At 33.3% G+C, this 18,648-nt stretch overlaps 1 non-coding gene across 1 annotated transcript; it reads right to left on the bottom strand.

The window, feature by feature from the left end:
* Positions 1 to 14,851: 14,851 nt before the first annotated feature.
* On the bottom strand, positions 14,852 to 14,959 carry LOC131179665 (small nucleolar RNA R71). Its single transcript, XR_009148553.1, has one exon. It is a non-coding gene; the product is annotated as a small nucleolar RNA R71 (small nucleolar RNA).
* Between the last annotated feature and the right edge of the window lie 3,689 nt (positions 14,960 to 18,648).

Raw genomic sequence — 18,648 nt, 5'->3', positions numbered from 1 at the left:
AATTGCCTTTTTATTAATAAAATATGTATAAGATACATACTAAATGATATGCTCTAGGGCATACTACTAACAATTGAAGGAGCAGAAGCATGAAAATTATCAGATTAGAACATTGAATTCAAAAATTTTTTTCTAGGGTCTCATGCATCATGCAAGATTCATTATTTACCTATTGATTTCAATGTTCAATTGCATATTAAAACTCTTTTAATATGTATTAGGATCTACATTTGCCATTTAAGATTTTAGAATTAACAAAATAATTCATTAGAATCTTAGATTAATTCAAGAACATGTGCACTAACCTATTAATGCATTGTAGATGTGTTTGGTATCTTTGTGAAGCACCTAGGACCCCAGATGTTATCCCTCTAGCTTGTCCACACCAAGATCACCAATGGCAGCCCCTTGAACAGCTTCTAAAGCCTTGCCAACCAATTAGAAATTAGGGATTTGCCGTTAGAGAGGTTGTAGATGTATATACTATACTAGAAACAATTTCTAGTAATTTTAATTCAAGAGAATATGGGCAATTCTCTTTGAATTGATGAGAGATGAAGAAGAAGAGAGGATGAAAGCTTCAAGGGTGACGGAACCTCTTTGATAAAATCAAATGTGTTTTATTCTTTCATCCTTTCTCTTTTATAATTAGGTCACCACTTAAAACCCTTACCATATGTCATCTTCTGATTGCATCTTAGTTTAATTGACCCGATCACATTATGCCAAATGTCAAAGCTAGATTTAATCTTGACTTTGATCATCTTACATGATTGGAAGACAAATGGCAAGCTTATATGGTGCCATGTGTCACCATCTCATGGTGCCACATGTCACCCTATAAAATGATCAAATTACCCTTGTGTTGTAATTTTGAGTTTTCAACCCAAAATAATTATTTCTCCTCTTCTAATTAATTTATATCAAATATAAATTAATTAATTAATCTCTATTAATTAATTTCTCATAATTAAATTCATATTTAAACTCTTTAAATATAAATTTAACTTATAATATATATCTAATAACCTAGATTTGGTTTCAAGTCATGCCAGGGACTTTGCAATCTAATTGCAAACTAAACGTATTTAATTAATCAATTAAACTCTTTAACTAATTAATTAAATCACATTTAACTTGGTGATTACTTGTGTGTGTGTGTGACTCGCTAGGCTCATCACTAATTAGCAATGAGATATGATATTGTCTCTTAATATCATCAGAACTCTTTCTTACCATAAATGATTTCTCTAAATCATTTTAGGCATCTCATAGACCATGGTTAACACCTAGCATAGCATGCCATGGCCACCCAATCAGTAATAAGGAATACCTTAAATGATCCTTTTATCATATGTTACCATGCACTAGAATCTCTCTGTTACAAAATCCCAATTCGAGCTGAAGTCATAGTTTATGTCAAACTCCATTTGCTATGAATATTATGTTCTTTTTTAATTCCAATTCTTGATTAAAAAGATTTTCTCATCAGAAACTCTTTTCTGATTAAATCTATCTGTCCTGGCCAGGAACTTGAAACATCAAGAATAACTAAATGAACATAGAATTTTATCCCTATTTACTTAGGGTAACAGATTCCATCTTGATCAACACCTACCTTCATATATAACTAGTAGAAGCCAACACATGTCCATATACCCATACACAGTACAAGTATGAAAGCAGTATCAAACTCAAACCACCTATATACAAGATAACTGTGCTATCTCAGGTCTAAAGATTATATGCACTGATATGATTTATGACAATGCATTGACAAGAGTAAACTCCATGTGCTTATCATAAATGTCACTGGTTTGGCTTACTTATCATGTATAAGTGCCTATCATATTTGTTATATGGCATGAGACTCATCATTCTATCTTATTTATATCTTATATAAATAACTTGAATATAAACATGAATACAATCTTTCTGGATAAGTCATGTCCTGTGTGAAGTATCCTCAATTGTGAACCAATTTATGATACTTTGTGCTAGAAATACTGTCACTCATATTCTTAACAACTTAAGAATAGAATTTCTAATAAAATATCAATGGACCTTTTCTATTACACATAAATATATTATGTAAACGAAAAAGTGAAATTGCCTTTTTATTAATAAAATATGTATAAGATACATACTAAATGATATGCTCTAGGGCATACTACTAACAATTGAAGGAGCAGAAGCATGAAAATTATCAGATTAGAACATTGAATTCAAAAATTTTTTTCTAGGGTCTCATGCATCATGCAAGATTCATTATTTACCTATTGATTTCAATGTTCAATTGCATATTAAAACTCTTTTAATATGTATTAGGATCTACATTTGCCATTTAAGATTTTAGAATTAACAAAATAATTCATTAGAATCCTAGATTAATTCAAGAACATGTGCACTAACCTATTAATGCATTGTAGATGTGTTTGGTATCTTTGTGAAGCACCTAGGACCCCAGATGTTATCCCTCTAGCTTGTCCACACCAAGATCACCAATGGCAGCCCCTTGAACAGCTTCTAAAGCCTTGCCAACCAATTAGAAATTAGGGATTTGCCTTTAGAGAGGTTGTAGATGCATATAGGACACTAGAAACAATTTATAGCAATTTTAATTCAAGAGAATATGGGCAATTCTCTTTGAATTGATGAGAGATGAAAAAGAAGAGAGGATGAAAGCTTCAAGGGTGGCAGCACCTCTTTGATAAAAATCAGAATGTGTTTTATTCTTTCATCGTTTCCCTTTTATAATTAGGTCACCACTTAAAACCCTTGTCACATGTCATCTTCTGATTGCATCTTAGTTTAGTTGACCCAATCACATTATGCCAAATGTCAAAGCTAGATTGAATCTTGACTTTGATCATCTTACATGATTGGAAAATAAATGGCAAGCTTATATGGTGCCACATGTCACCCTGTGAAATGACCAAATTACCCTTATGCTGTAATTTTGAGTTCTCAACCCAAATAATTATTTCTCCTCTTCTAATTAATTTTTATCAAATATAAATTAATTAATTAATCTCTATTAATTAATTTCTCATAATTAAATTCATATTTACACACTTTAAATATAAATTTAACTTATAATATACATCCAATAATCTAGATTTGGTTTCAAGTAATGCTAGGAACTTTGCAATCTAATTGCAAACCAAACGTATTTAATTAATCAATTAAACTCTTTAACTAATTAATTAAATCCCATTTAACTTGGTGATTACTTGTGTGTGTGTGTGACTCGCTAGGCTCATCACTAATTGACAATGAGATATGATATTAACTCTTAATATCATCAGAACTCTTTCTTACCATAAATGATTTCTCTAAATCATTTTTGGCATCTCATAGACCATGGTTAACACCTAGCATAGTATGCCATGGCCACCCAATCAGTAATAAGGAATACCTTAAATGAATCTTTTATCATATGTTGTTATGCACTAGAATCTTTCTGTTACAAAATCCCAATTCAAGCTGGAATCATGGTTTATGTCAAACTACATTTGCTATGAATATTATGTTCTCTTTTAATTTCAATTCTTGATTAAAAAGATTTTCTTATCATAAACTCTTTTCTGATTAAATCTATCTGTCTTGCCTAGGAACTTGAAACATCAAGAACAATTAAATGAACATAGGATTTTATCCCTATTTACTTAGGGTAACAGATTCCATCTTGATCAACACCTACCTCCATATATAACTAGTAGGAGCCAACACATGCCCATATAGCCATACACAGTACAAGTATGAAAGCAGTATCAAACTCCAACCACCTATATACAAGATAACTGTGCTATCTCAGGTCTAAAGATTATATGCATTGATATAATTTATGACATGCATTAACAAGAGTAAACTCCATGTGCTTGTCATAAGTGTCACTGGTTCGGCCTACTTATCATGTATAAGTGCCTATCATGTTTGTTATATGGCATGAGACTCACCATTCCATCTTATTTACATCTCATATAAATAACTTGGGAATAAACATGAATACAATCTTTCTAGATAAGTCATGTCTTGTGTGAAGTATCCTTGATTGTGAACCAATTTATGATATTTTGTGCTAGAAATACTGTCACTCATATTCTTAACAACTTAAGAATAGAATTTCTAATAAAATATCAATGGACATTTTCTATTACACATAAATATATTATGTAAACGGAAAAGTGAAATTACATTTTTATTAATAAAATATGTACAATATACATACTAAATGATATGCTCTAAGGCATACTACTAACAGCCGCATGTATCATAATAGTGTAGTTTATTTTTATTCATTGTAATTAATTTTGAAGTTGTAATGTGAATTATAAGTTTGTATAATTAATTTGTATATATTGTAAATTTGTAAATTTCATGTATAATATGAGTTGAAATTTGATATGGAAATGGACATGGATAATATTATTTGATATTATGCAATGATGAAAATTGATATTGAGATTATTTTAAATAGGTGAATTGTGTAATACGCCAAATGATTATAAAAATAGGGAAAACCCCGTCAGTTTCTACACATAAAAATAAATTGAATAATTAATTAAAATAACAAATAAATTAATATGGAATAAAGTAAGATACGATAAGGTGCTCTGGCACAGAATATAGCATTTCTTATCCGGCTACTGTAGTTCGGGTAAGGGGTGTTACAACTTTTTTATATCCAAATCACTTTGATGCTCTCCCCCTTATTTCTCTTTCCCCTTCCCTTATTTCTTTCTTCCATGTTTCTTTTCCTCTGCATTCATACCCTTCTCCCCCTCATTATCTCTCTGTTTTTTATATATATATATAGACAAGAGTTTAAGCTATCTACGTAAAAAGTTAATAAGTTCCTTTAGATCTCCAAGTAATTAAGACGATAACCTAGGAAAATTATTTCCCAATAGATAAAATACAAAAATGATGTCTAGGGAATTAAATGGAATACTTGAATAATTTAAAAAAATGCAAATTCATATTTAGCTTCTACACAACAAAATTTTTATTTTCATCTGAGAATATATTTTTCAAAACATTGTGTTTTTCAAAATACAATAATCAACTAATTAGTTTTGCTAAAATGAAGTGACTAAATAATAATGAAGGAACTAAATAATGGTTTGACTTGCATTAAAATCCATTGGCTAATATAAAATTTGACAGAAGGACTAAAGAAATTAACAGAAGCAAAATACAAGAACTAAATAATGTATATTTAAAAATATAAAAACTAAATAGTTAATTTCATTAAAAAAAAAAAAAGACTACATGATAATTTTTTCAAAAAATAATATAATTAATATAACATTTTTTTATACCTTTTATTATAATTTTACACTGCAATCACACTTGCAAAAATTGTTGGTATTTAATAATTGACACAACTCCAATATAAATTCTAAAGCAATAATCAAGAAAAGCATCCCAAAAGATGGAGCAGCCAATGTCAAAAAGCCTTTATGTCAATACTTGCAAACATTACTGATTAGAGCCCTGATTATCTCAAATCTTTAATCTTGTATATATAAAAATAGAAAGAGGACTAATGAAAAGAAGAAAAAAATATTTATATTAATTTACTATTATGAAATAAAAAATTAAATTTAATTAATTATTAAAAATTAATATATTTTAAATAAAATATGAATATCTAAATTAAAAAAAAAACATGGTGTAATCCTTTGCTTTGTAAGACATATGCAAAATATACTTATTTAATAATATTTAATATAATAAATGTTAATGGTTTGCAAATCGTGTTCAACCATTTAACCTTTAATTTGTTTACAACATTAAATATTGCGGTTATTGCACCAGTCACAAACATTAAATTAATCGGGTTAGATAAACTATTTAATAAATCATAAATTATTAGACAACAAGCAAAGAACACTACAAAACTCAATTCTTCATAGCATATAAAGAATCATTGTTATCATATATTCCATACTGAAGTTATATGGTAATATAGAGAAAAAAAATATATAGAAGAATTTCAATGAAACACTAAAATATATAAATAATCGAACATGATATTTTAAGAAAATATAGCCCAATTTTCTTCAGGACTAACAGACTAAACATATAAAAAAATTAAAAAAATACAAATCAACTTTATAATTAATTATGAGTAGAATACGTTTTTGGTAATTTAGTACTATAATAATGAATGGCTAAATTTAATTGGTCATTGAAATTTAATATATTATAATATATAATATCATATCATAAATAAAAAAAATTAATAGAAAATTACAAATAAAAGTTTAAATTATGAGTACATATAATAATTATAATCAACGTCGCACTTACATTAAAAAAATTAATTTTTATTAAGTAAATAAAAGTCAGGAAAAAATTACATGTAAAACAATCTAAACTCAAGTAAATAAACCTTTCGTCGACAAATGTGACATATTAAGTAAGAAAATCTGGTGATTAATTACAAACCAAACCAAGAAGATAGCCATGACTAAAAACAAATAAAACCAAAAGAACAAACAGCAGCAATAAAGAATAACCCTTTTATATCAACTCAACGGAATTTGCTAGCATAAAACTTCTCAAAAACAAACCAACTTAACATATATTGTTGTCATACAATCATATCCTATATATGGGAGGTTAATTACGTAAAAAAATTCACCTATATAAATAAGAGGCACACCCCCTCTTTCCCTTACCATCCACCAAAGAAAAAAAGCACAAACATGAGGCCTTTCACTAGAGATATGTTGGTGCAAATGGTGTTGTTGATGCTACTGATGACAACTGAAAGTGGTGAAGCAAGTTGGCTTATTCCAAAAAAGAAGACAGTAAACATCACTAACGATCTGGGTGCAGACATGGACCTCAAAGTCCATTGTAAATCAAAGGATGACGACCTTGGACAAAAACTACTCACTTACAAAGGCTACTTTTCCTTCAGATTTCGTCCCAACGCTTGGGGAACCACTCGCTTCTATTGCCTCATGAGTTGGGAACAAGTATCCCATTGGTTCGACATTTACTTGGATATCAGGGACGCGGATCGGTGTGTTGTGTGTGTGTGGAGTATACAAACCACAGGCCCTTGCATGTTGAACGACAAAACTCATCACTTTGATATTTGTTTTCCTTGGAATCCATAGCCGTCTTTAATTACTTCTCTTTGGCTAGCTATTTTTACTAAATAAAGAAGCTCTCGTTATCTCAACTCCATCCTGTTCATTTAGCCAAGATGGCAACTTAATTTTGTTAAATATGCAATGAATGCAAATCACTCAAAAAAAGTAACAAAAGCAGAAGTTATATTTCTTTCCTTGTACAAGTACAAATTTAAATTTTTTACCAAATATATGAGATATTGTGGCTTCTATCAGATATACTAACCATGATGTTCAATTTCTTACTATAAATTATTTCTGAAAATACACTCTTTATGCCTTTCTATATGTACAAACTTGTGAAATGCAAAAATGCAATCTTGACTCCAAACTAATGCTTTCCTCTCCCTCTCTGCTAAACCCAAAAGAAGCAAAAAGCATAAAAAATGAGTCCCTTCATCGCCAGAAGCTTTTCCCTGGTAATGGTGTTTTTGTTACTGAGGAGTAGCTGTTAAGCCTGGTTTTTTCCCAAGGAGCAGACAGTGAGCATGACCAATGTGCTTGGTGAGGAATTGGAGCTAACCATCCATTGCAAGTCAAAGGATGACGATCTGGGCACCAGAGAAATCCCTTTCAATGGCAACTTTTCCTTCAGATTTCGTCCCAATTTCATAGATACCACATTGTTTTTCTGCAACATGACATGGCAGGTGGTGTGTTGCTGTGAAATAGCTTCTGCAAGTGCATGGATTACAGTAATATAGTTTTAAAAATACCGTTCCTATAGGGAATTGTGCTTAAATTGGAAATAAAAGAATAAGCTAATTAGAATTGTCAAAATTTAAAGTTATTGATAATGAAATTCAAAATTAAAACTGGTATTTGAGGAATTTAAGCTAATTCAAACAATTAATTAAACTAATTAAACTAGATGATTAAAATTAAAATTGAAATCACTAATTATAAAATTGAGAGAAATTAAATCTAACTTCAATGAAAATTAAAATGATTCTAGAGATAGAATTTTCAATATTGTTTGCATGTGGTTTACCCCAATTTAGCCAAGCACGTAAGAATTGCAATTTTGAGAGAAATCAATTCTTAATTCTTTGAAACCTTTTTCAAGTATTTGAAAGTTGGTATTCATCAAATCGAACCCTATTTTTACAGTATTTCAAACTTGACAAAAACCCAATTAAAGCTCTAATTGATTTTGAAAGTCCCCTTAATCCTCTTAGCTTATCTCTAACACCAAGAAAACTAAGTTTATTGCAAGATTATCTATTTCAAACATTCACTTTTTAGTCCATCTATTAAGGGTTAAAACTTAACTTAATAAGGGTCCTTTCATCAAGTAAGGCAACAAGCTCACAAGCAATAAATTAAAATACAGTAAATCTCATTTAAATGACTAAATCAGTTTAAAAATCATAATACAAAGCAATATTTACAGACTCATCTCTAGAATCTCAAAAATCTACTCACAAATCATGATTTCAAGACGAACCCAAGTATAGAAATGGAGAAGAAATGAAAATCTAACTCAAGGGACAAAAAAAACCCAGTAAAAATGGTGAAGAAACTGCTGCTGGAACGTTGCAGATGGCGTCCCTTTTTCTACAGTAACCCGATCTCACGTGCTCCTCTTTCTTCTTCTCTCTCTTACAAAGTCTCCCTTCTTTTCTCCTTGTGGAAAGAAAGAGAAAAAGGTGTTTATATGTGGTTCAAAGGTCTGCCCTAGAATGGGTTAAAAGACAAAAGATTATGGAGAAAATGATGTATTAAATCAAATGAGCGAAAGTGCCATGTCAGCAGTTTTCATTAAAACATCACAAGCTGTATTGGTTGTGTTGCGTCTTGTGTTGCAAGTTGTATAACTTTCTGCCTGAGAAAAATTTCATATCTGACAATGACACAAACTACGACATAAGCTATGTCATAGGTTGTACAACTTTCTATTTCTTTAACTCAACTTCAAAATTTTATAATTCAACTCTAATTTCCTTCAAATGGCTGCTCTGATCAAAATATCATCAAAATTCTCCAAATTTAACCTACAAAATAAATAAATTCTAAAAATTAAACTAAAAAGTGTAAAAAGGTAAAATTAACTAAATATATGCTAATATTTACTGTAATAGCTATAAATAATGATAAATTATGTGTAAAAATTATACTTAAATGATAATATAAAATGCATGCATCAGCAGAGTGAACAAATTGAGAAATTAATCAAAGAACCAAAAACTAAAATGGGAAAGAAGTAAGAACTTCATTTCATTCAAAATCAAGATACGATCAATCGTCTGTAACTTCCCAATATATATAGAACTATTTACAGTTAATCAAAAACTGATTCAAGAAGCTTCTATTGTAACAACCCAGAAAAAAAAAAAAAAAAAAACCTGATGAGATTTGACTTTGGCGTGTGACAGTGGATTTCCACTGTCACTGCCAAAGTTTAAAAAAAATAAAAATAAAAAAATAACTTCAAAAAATCGGGCGGTGGAAACCCGCCCCCCCCCCCCCCCCCCCAATTCTCTCTTTTCTTTCCTCTCCTTCCCTCTCTTCTTCTTCTTTCTTTTTCCGGTGACCGGTCGATGACCCTCCGGCGACGGCCAGACACCAGAAACGGCGGCAAGAGAGGGAGAGGAGAGAGAAAACGAGCGCACAGTGGGCAGCGGCTTTCCGACGCGATTCCGGCTTCATCCGACGTCTGATCGAGGCGATTCAGGTGGCGTTGGAAAGCTTGTTCCGAGACCTTTCTTTTGATACCAATTTTGCAACAAATGGAGGTCGGATGAGTGAGATATGGAGAAGAGAAGTTTCCAGTTTTTCAAGCTTTTTCGTCAGATCTACGACGATCCGACCGTTGGATCGATGATCCGAGACCACCTATGGACTGAGGAAGAGGAGAGGAACATGGTGGTATGATCAGATTCGGCAAAAGTAGCCGGCGGTCGGCCACCGTGCGCGGTGGTTCCGGCGGTGGCTCCGGTGGGCTATGGAGATGATTCAACTTCCAGAGGCTTCCTCATAAATTTTTGAAATTTTTGAGACACAGATAAATTTCGGGTAAGACTATTTTTATTATTTCTCTGTCTGTGGAGCATAAATACAGTATTTCTTAAACAGGAAAAATTGGAGAAAAATTCTAAGAAAAATATATGATGAAAGTAAAATTATTTGGAGATATTCTATGGTGTTAGTTGAATTTTTTAGTGATTGTAGAATATTTTTGAGAAATATAGATGGATTTTAGTTAGATTTTTAGCATATAGGCATATAAGATTATTTGAAATTAAGATAATTAAATTTTATATAATTGGTTGAAGCTTGAGGATGGAGGTTTAAATATGTGAATATTGAATTGGGTTGAATTAAGAATATGTTAGCTGTTGGAAACTTATGGAATTGAATAATATTCTTGAATAAACTATTCATGGGTGATTAGAAAATTACAATTCATTTTGCAATAGCCTTATAATATTATTAAGGATCACGGGACAAAATTTTAGAATTTTTAGAGCATGTTTAAGTGGATTTTTACAAAATGTCAATTATAGGGACTAAAACGTAATTTTTAAGGTTTTGAGTATTGCTTGGTTTGGAGGGCCCAGGAGGGGCCATATAATGATGATGAGATATGAGTTGAATTGAGAAGTGTTATTTGAGCCTTTTTGCAGGTTGGACAGATCCCAGGTATAGGGGAAACTCTGCCAGATTTCCGGCATAAATTAGACTGTCTATCGTCTCTTTAGAGTTTTATTTTGACTTAGTACTAATAAATTTATAATCTAATTATTAGGTGATCGATGTCAGCTATTTTCCTGCATCCAGCAGCCACAATAATCATCGGTGTACTGTGAGTAAAATATTAATTTTAATTGTAATTTCACTATTATTATATGTTCAAGCATGCCCATGCATCACTTATATGCATATATCTATGTAGATAAACTTTAGGCACGCTTTATGTTGCATTCATAATTGTGAAAGTGCCATGTATGTTGTTGTGATAATTTGGAGTAGTGTGCGTGCGTTGGCGTGCGTGTGATGTGGTGTGGACTATGGATAGGACGGGTAGACACGGCTTGAGATCTTCGCTGGGACCCGGTCCTTCGGGGTAGACACGGCTTGAGTTCTTCGCTGGGACCCCGATTTGGTTATTAAGTGGAAGTCCGAGCTGAGTTCTTCACCGCACAAAGTTGGATTTAAGAGAGTCGTATAGGGATCGGCTCCATATATTATGATTGCTATTATTGGGTGTGTGAGTGCTCCAAATTACCTTTTTGATGTTATGATGTGAAATTATTGCTGGTGTTGCATTTCACTCTACAGGGTGCATTAGTTTTAGATAGTTATAGAGATTATGGTTAAAATTGATATTTTACTCTCTGAGTCGAACGCTCACTCCTGTTCAATATTTTTCCAAGCCACAGGAGGAGTTATTTTACAGAGCAACCTATTTTCTTCCTTGCAGGTTTAACGTCGACTATTTAATTGTTTTACTATCTTTTCTAAATTTAAAATCTAGAACTCCGCATGTGTTAGTAATAGTGTGGGCCTTGTTAGAAATTGTGTTAATTTAAATTTTTGAGATTAATAAATGAAGATTTGTATGGTATTTAAACAGTTTGTAAATGAGGTAACAGGGTTGAGCTGGGCTCCCCTAATTTTAGTTTTCTGAAAATTTCTGGGCTAAGTCGGCCTGAAATGAAATTATAACAGTTTGATTTAGATTATTTTATATGCATATTGGGCCTAAATTATGGGCCTGGTTATGGATTTGAGGAATAGTTAGGCTTACTACGGGCCTCAGGGGCTTTAGGCTGGCCCAGGTCCTAGTGTCGGTCCGGCCCATAGGTTGGGTCGTGACATCTATGACAGTTATAACAAATTGATAACAAACCAACAAATCTTCCCGCTCTAAATCACTCTGTTTTGCTTGCTGAGGATGTTTCACGTTTCAATCTTCTTCTGCAATGGTTCAATTTTCTCTACTGTGTGTTTTACTTGACTTTATAAAACTTTTCTTTCAACTTCAATTCGCACCGTTTCACTTTGGTGGTGCTGCACATTTTCTGTTGCTGTAATAACTTGCAGCACCTTTTCTTTGATCTGACTGTAGCTTTAATTAATTGTTACATTCTTTCATATCCCCCCTCAAGCTAAAAAAGGAAAAGGAGTCACCATTCCCAGCCTGGAAACAAAGGAGGAAAAACAAAGGACAACCCAAGCACTTAGTAAAAATATCAGTAAGTTGGAGTTTAGAAGAGGGATGCATGGGTTTAACAAATCCTTTAATAGACTAATCACACACGATGTGACAATCAATGTCCAGATGCTTCGTTCGCTCATGGAAAATGGGATTAGCAGCAATATAAAGTGTTGCTTTATTGTCACTGATGCACACATTTTGCATAGTCATTTAGGTCTAATTTCACAATCATTTTATTTGATTATTAGTCATTTTTAGCTAATTTCATTAGTTAATTAGTTAGTTTTTCATAGTTGTCAATTTTGCACTAATTTGTAATTTTTACTTTGTTTTGTAGGAAAAATGGTGTTTTTGAAGGACTAAAGAGAATTTTGCCATTGAGGAGTGTCTTCTACAGCAAAAAGATGCCAAAAACAAGTTTTCAAGCTGAAATATGCATTGACCAAACTGTGCATAACTTGCCGCATAAGGTATGCAGTTCTGCATAAGAAGGAAGATCACTGTTCCAGAACCAGCCGAAATGTGCATAAGGAGACTGCATAGCTTATGCACATTCTCACCTCCCTTATGCACATTCACGAATTTGTGCATAACCTATGCACCAAGTCATGCAGCTTCGCATAAGTGACCCAGAACCAGTAAAATCGCATAAGGGACTGCATAACTTATGCAGTCCACTTATGCAGTCCCATAAAGAGTTCATTAATGAGCTGGCAGAAGATTCCCTTAATGTATTCCTCCTAGAACATACTATTTTAGGGCTCCATGTCAGAAAAATGCTATAAATAGTCCCATTTTCTCATTTTAGAGGAGGCAAGGAGCAAAGAAGAAGAAGAGGAGGCTGAGCAGAATTTGAGGAGTCATTTTCACCTTCCACACCATTTTTAACCAAGATTTGCAGAATTCTTCCTTCTTTTACATTTTTTCTACATTTCTAGTGTTTAATTTCTTACTTCTTAGCTTAGATTAAAGCTTTATTTCCATTTAAACTCATCATATCTTGTAAGCATTATGGATAGTGAGTAGTTTACTTTTGATTCTGGAGTAAGGGTTGTAATATTTGAGATATTTTGTGGATTTTGATTGGGTAATCCATATTTTGTGGCCTTAATGAGTTTTATTCATTTCTTGTATGCTTAATGACATGCTTAATGTAGGATCCCATTGAGTAATGTTCTTAATCCATGGTTGAAGCACCGAAAGGAGAAGACCTTGTGATAGATAATCAGGAAATTGGACTTAATTAACTTAGACCTAGAAATAGGCTAAGGATTAAGAGGATTCACAGATTAATTAAAGAACTTAATGGGTCTTAATTAATTCTAAGTCCACGAAAGTAGGATTAGTTTGATTAAGGCACTCTTTGTCTCACTCGAAAGGGAATTCAAAGGATTTAAGAATTAATCTCCTTAAAACTCATAAGTTTCATAAGATTGGACAACCAATTTAAAATCCCAAAATAGCTCGAATATGAAATCCCGAACTCCGGAATCACCTTTTTACCATTGTTAATTTCTAATCAAATTTAATCATTTGCCATTTTAAATATTGCCATATTTGAACTTGCTTATTTCTATTTGATGCAATTTTAGTTTAATTAATACATTGTTGAATAGAATATTAAATTTGCACATTTAGATTTCATACTCCATTACCCATTAATTCATTATTTTAATTTCATAAATACTTCAATTTAATCAACTTTTATATCGAAAATTCAATCATTAACACAACTCCTCGTGGGATCGATATTTTTCTATACTACTTGTACGACCCGTGCACTTGCGGTTGGGACGCATCAAGTTTTTGGCGCCGTTGCCGGGGAGTTGTTTGTTTAAGATTGAGTTTTTGATCATTTTAGTTGTTTTTAGTTTTATCTTTGTTATTTTTTTTCATTTTGTGTTTGTTTGTTCTTTTTCAGGTACTTTAATTTTTTTTTTATGAGAAGAGCTAGAAGCACAACTGACACAACCTTATTGTTCAATCCTGAAATAGAGAAATTTTGTAAGGCCAATAAGAAAGAGACTAGAAAAAGGAAGGAAGCTGTGAGAGAGATTGAAATTGAAGCAGACATGGCTGATGAAAGAGTTAGAATTGGTGTTGGTAATGTTGGAAATGGTCAAAACAATGAAAATGAAGTCCAAGGGGAAGAAGTTGTTAATGCAAACGTGCCTAGGGGAAGTATGATGGATCATGCTTTTCCTCGTTTTGATGACTTGAGAGAGAGTATAGCAAGACCAAGAATTGATGCAAATAGTTACAAGATGGATTTTGGAGTTCTTCAAATGATCCAAAACTCTCAATTTGGAGGACATCCTTCTGAAAATCCACACACACATTTGAAGAAATTTGCTATGATTTGCGACATGCAAAAACAACCTGGAGTGTCTGATGATGCAGCAAGATTGAAGCTATTCCCATTCTCTTTGAAAGATAGAGCATTGGATTGGCTTGATTCTTTACCTCACAACTCCATTACAAATTGGGAGCAACTCACTGATGCATTTCTTGCACAGTATTTTCCACCTGGAAAAACTCAAGAGTTGAGGAATCAAATGACAGCTTTCAGACCAAGAGAAGATGAAACTCTTTATGAGTCATGGATGAGATGGAAGGAATTGGAAAGATTATGCCCACATCATGCCATTCCAAAATGGATGATAAATCAGAATTTCTACACAAATGTCACTCCTGCAATCAGAGGAATCATTGATGCTCAAACAGGAGGAGAATTTATTATAAAGCATGAAGATGAAGCTTATGAGCTATTGGAGAAAATTGCAAAGAATACTCATCTTTGGAGTAGTCCAAGAGGACCAGCTCCAACTCAGAAAAGGCAAGCTGCTGGAATATATGATCTTGATCCATTCAACATGATTAATGCAAAGTTTGATGCACTTACAAATGTCCTTGCTAAGAAGATGGAAGATTTGAGTATGTTGGTTAGTTCATCATCATCAGCTGGAAGTTCACAACAAGTGGCTTATGCAGAGGAAACAACCAGCTGTGGAGTAGATTATGGAGAACAAGCAGCATATGTTGGTAATTATGGAAACAAGCAAATGGGAAATCCTTATTCTCAAACTTACAATCCAAATTGGAGGAATCATCCCAACTTTTCATGGGGCAATCAGCAAGGTCAAGTTCAAAATCAGAATTTTCAACCACAGTGAGTCAAGTTCCATATCAGCAAAATAGGCAACCATTGCCTAATTTTCAGCAGAAAAATATGAACCCTCCACCAAAACAGCAAGAACGAAATTCCACCACTGAAGCTTTATTGCAACAGATTCTTGCCAACCAAAATAAGCATGATGAGGAGATGAGAGAGGTGAAAGCAAGGCTGGAACAGATGCAAACACACAAATGAATCTTTGGAAAACCAGATTGCACAACAAGCATCTTCCTCAAGTGCCAAATCTTTTGGAAAGCTTCCAAGTCAACCAGAAAATCCAAGAGAGCAGTGTCAAGCTATTACTTTAAGAAGTGGAAAAGTTATAAATGATGAGAAGAGTGAAAACAGTGAGAAGAGAGAAAATGAAAAAGGAACTGATGGGAGTGAAAAACAAGAGAGTGCAGAAAAATGTAAGGAGAAGTTTGAAGAAAAAGAAGAGAAGTATATACCTCCTGAGCCCTACAAGCCACAACTTCCCTTTCCACAAAGATTTCACAAAGCCAAGCTTGATAGGCAATTTGGGAAGTTCTTAGAGGTTTTGAAGAAACTTTATATAAATGTGCCTTTTGTTGATGCTCTTTCACAAATGCCCTCTTATGCAAAATTCTTGAAAGAAATTCTCTCAAACAAGAGGAAACTTGAAGATGATGAAACTGTAGCTTTGACAGAAGAATGTAGTGCTATCCTCCAAAGGAAACTTCCTCCAAAGCTAAAGGATCCAGGGAGTTTTTCAATTCCATGCCACATTGGAGAATCTTGTTCTACAAAAGCTCTATGTGATTTAGGGGCTAGTGTTAGCCTTATGCCCCTTTCTATCTATGAGAAGCTCAACATGGGAGATCTAAAGCCAACCCACATTTCTCTTCAGTTAGCTGACAGAACAATCAAATATCCTGAAGGGATTTTGGAGAATGTGCCCCTGAAGGTTGGAAAGTTCTATATACCTGTTGACTTTGTCATCTTGGACATGGAGGAAGATTCTAATATTCCAATTATATTGGGGAGACCCTTTCTAGCTACAATGAGAGCATTGATTGATGTGAAAGGAGAAAAGCTGACTCTTAGGGTTGGTGAAGAGCAATTAATTTTCAATATTAATAACACTATGAGAAAGCATCATTCTGAAGCTGATACTTGCTTGAGAGTTGATATCATTGATGAGCTGGTTGAAGAACACTTCAGGAAGAAATATCCAGAAGATCCACTTGAAAATTGTTTGATTCATGGAGGAGGCATAGACTATGACAACCCTCATGTAGCTGCATATACTCAACACTTAGAGGGAAGTCCACCATTCATTTCTGCTCCAGTTTTTCAACTCACACAAAAGGAAAAAGCTGAATTTAAGCAATCATCATTCAAGGAAGAAGATGCACCTAAGGTAGAACTTAAGCAACTTCCTTCTCAGCTCAGGTATGAATTTCTTGGCACTAATAACACTTATCCAGTAATTGTAAATGCAAATTTGAGTACTTTAGAGGCTGATAAGTTGTTAAGAGTGTTGAGACAATTTAGGAAAGTTTTGGGATACACCATAGACGACATTAAGGGAATAAGCCCACACTTTTGCACGCATAGAATCAGTTTGGAAGAAAATTGTAAACCATCTATTGAACATCAAAGGAGGTTGAACCCAAATATGAAAGAAGTTGTTAAAAAGGAAATTTTGAAGTTGCTTGATGCAGGGATCATATATCCCATCTCAGACAGTACTTGGGTGAGCCCAGTACATGTTGTCCCAAAAAAGGGTGGAATGACAGTTGTCAAAAATGAAAATAATGAATTAATTCCCACCAGAACAGTGACTAGTTGGCGAATGTGCATAGATTACAGAAAATTAAATGTTGCCACTAGAAAAGATCACTTTCCACTTCCCTTCATTGATCAAATGTTGGAAAGACTAGCTAGGCATTCTTACTTTTGCTATTTAGATGGATATTCAGGTTTTTTTCAAATCCCTATCCATCCAAATGATCAAGAGAAAACCACTTTTACTTGTCCATATGGAACCTTTGCTTATAGAAGGATGCCATTTGGGTTGTGTAATGCACCAGCCACTTTTCAAAGGTGCATGATGGCAATCTTCTCAGATTTCATTGAAGACATAATGGAGGTTTTTATGGACGATTTTTCTATTTATGGATCTTCTTTTGATATATGCTTGGCTAACCTTTCTAAAATTTTGCAGCGATGTGCGAATCGACCTTGTGTTAAACTGGGAAAAGTGTCATTTCATGGTTCAGGAAGGGATAGTGCTTGGACATTTGGTGTCTAATAGAGGAATAGAGGTTGATAAAGCCAAAGTTGAAGTGATAGAGAAGATGGCCCCTCCTACCAATGTCAAGGGAATTCGAAGTTTCCTAGGACATGCCGGGTTCTACAGACGCTTTATCAAGGATTTTTCTAAAATAGCTAAACCTTTGTCTAATTTGTTAAGTAATGACACACCATTTGTATTTGACCAAGAGTGTTTGGATGCCTTTTGCAGGTTGAAGCAAGCTCTCATCACTGCACCAATCATGCAACCACCTGATTGGAGCCTACCTTTTGAAATTATGTGTGATGCTAGCAACTATGCAATTGGGGCTGTTCTTGGTCAAAGAAAGGACAAAAAGGCTTATGCTATTTATTATGCTAGTAGAACACTGGATGAGGCTCAAACAAATTATGCAACAACTGAAAAGGAATTTTTGGCAATTGTCTTTGCATTGGAAAAGTTCAGACCTTACATTATTGACTCAAAGGTGGTTATATTTTCAGATCATGCAGCCATCAGGTATTTGCTCCGTAAAAAGGAGGCTAAACCTAGGCTCATTAGGTGGATTCTGATGCTACAAGAATTTGATTTGGAGATTAGAGATAAGAAAGGAGCTGAAAATGTAGTTGCTGATAATCTTAGTAGGTTGAAATTGGATGGTGAAGAATTGGATGAAATACCTATTGATGAGTTTTTCTTGGATGACCAACTTTTCTCTCTTGTTGCTAAACTACCTTGGTATGCAGACTTTGTGAATTATCTATCTTGTGGGGTTTTACCTCTAGGTATGACATGGCAACAAAAGAAAAAGTTTCTGCATGAAGTGAAGTTTTATAGATGGGATGATCCTTTACTCTTTAGGAGATGTTGTGATGGTTTAATTAGAAGATGTATTCCTGAAGAG

Source organism: Hevea brasiliensis, chromosome 4 (genome assembly GCF_030052815.1).
Source record: "Hevea brasiliensis isolate MT/VB/25A 57/8 chromosome 4, ASM3005281v1, whole genome shotgun sequence".
NCBI lineage: Eukaryota > Viridiplantae > Streptophyta > Magnoliopsida > Malpighiales > Euphorbiaceae > Hevea > Hevea brasiliensis.
This window is presented reverse-complemented; position numbering and strand designations above follow the sequence as displayed.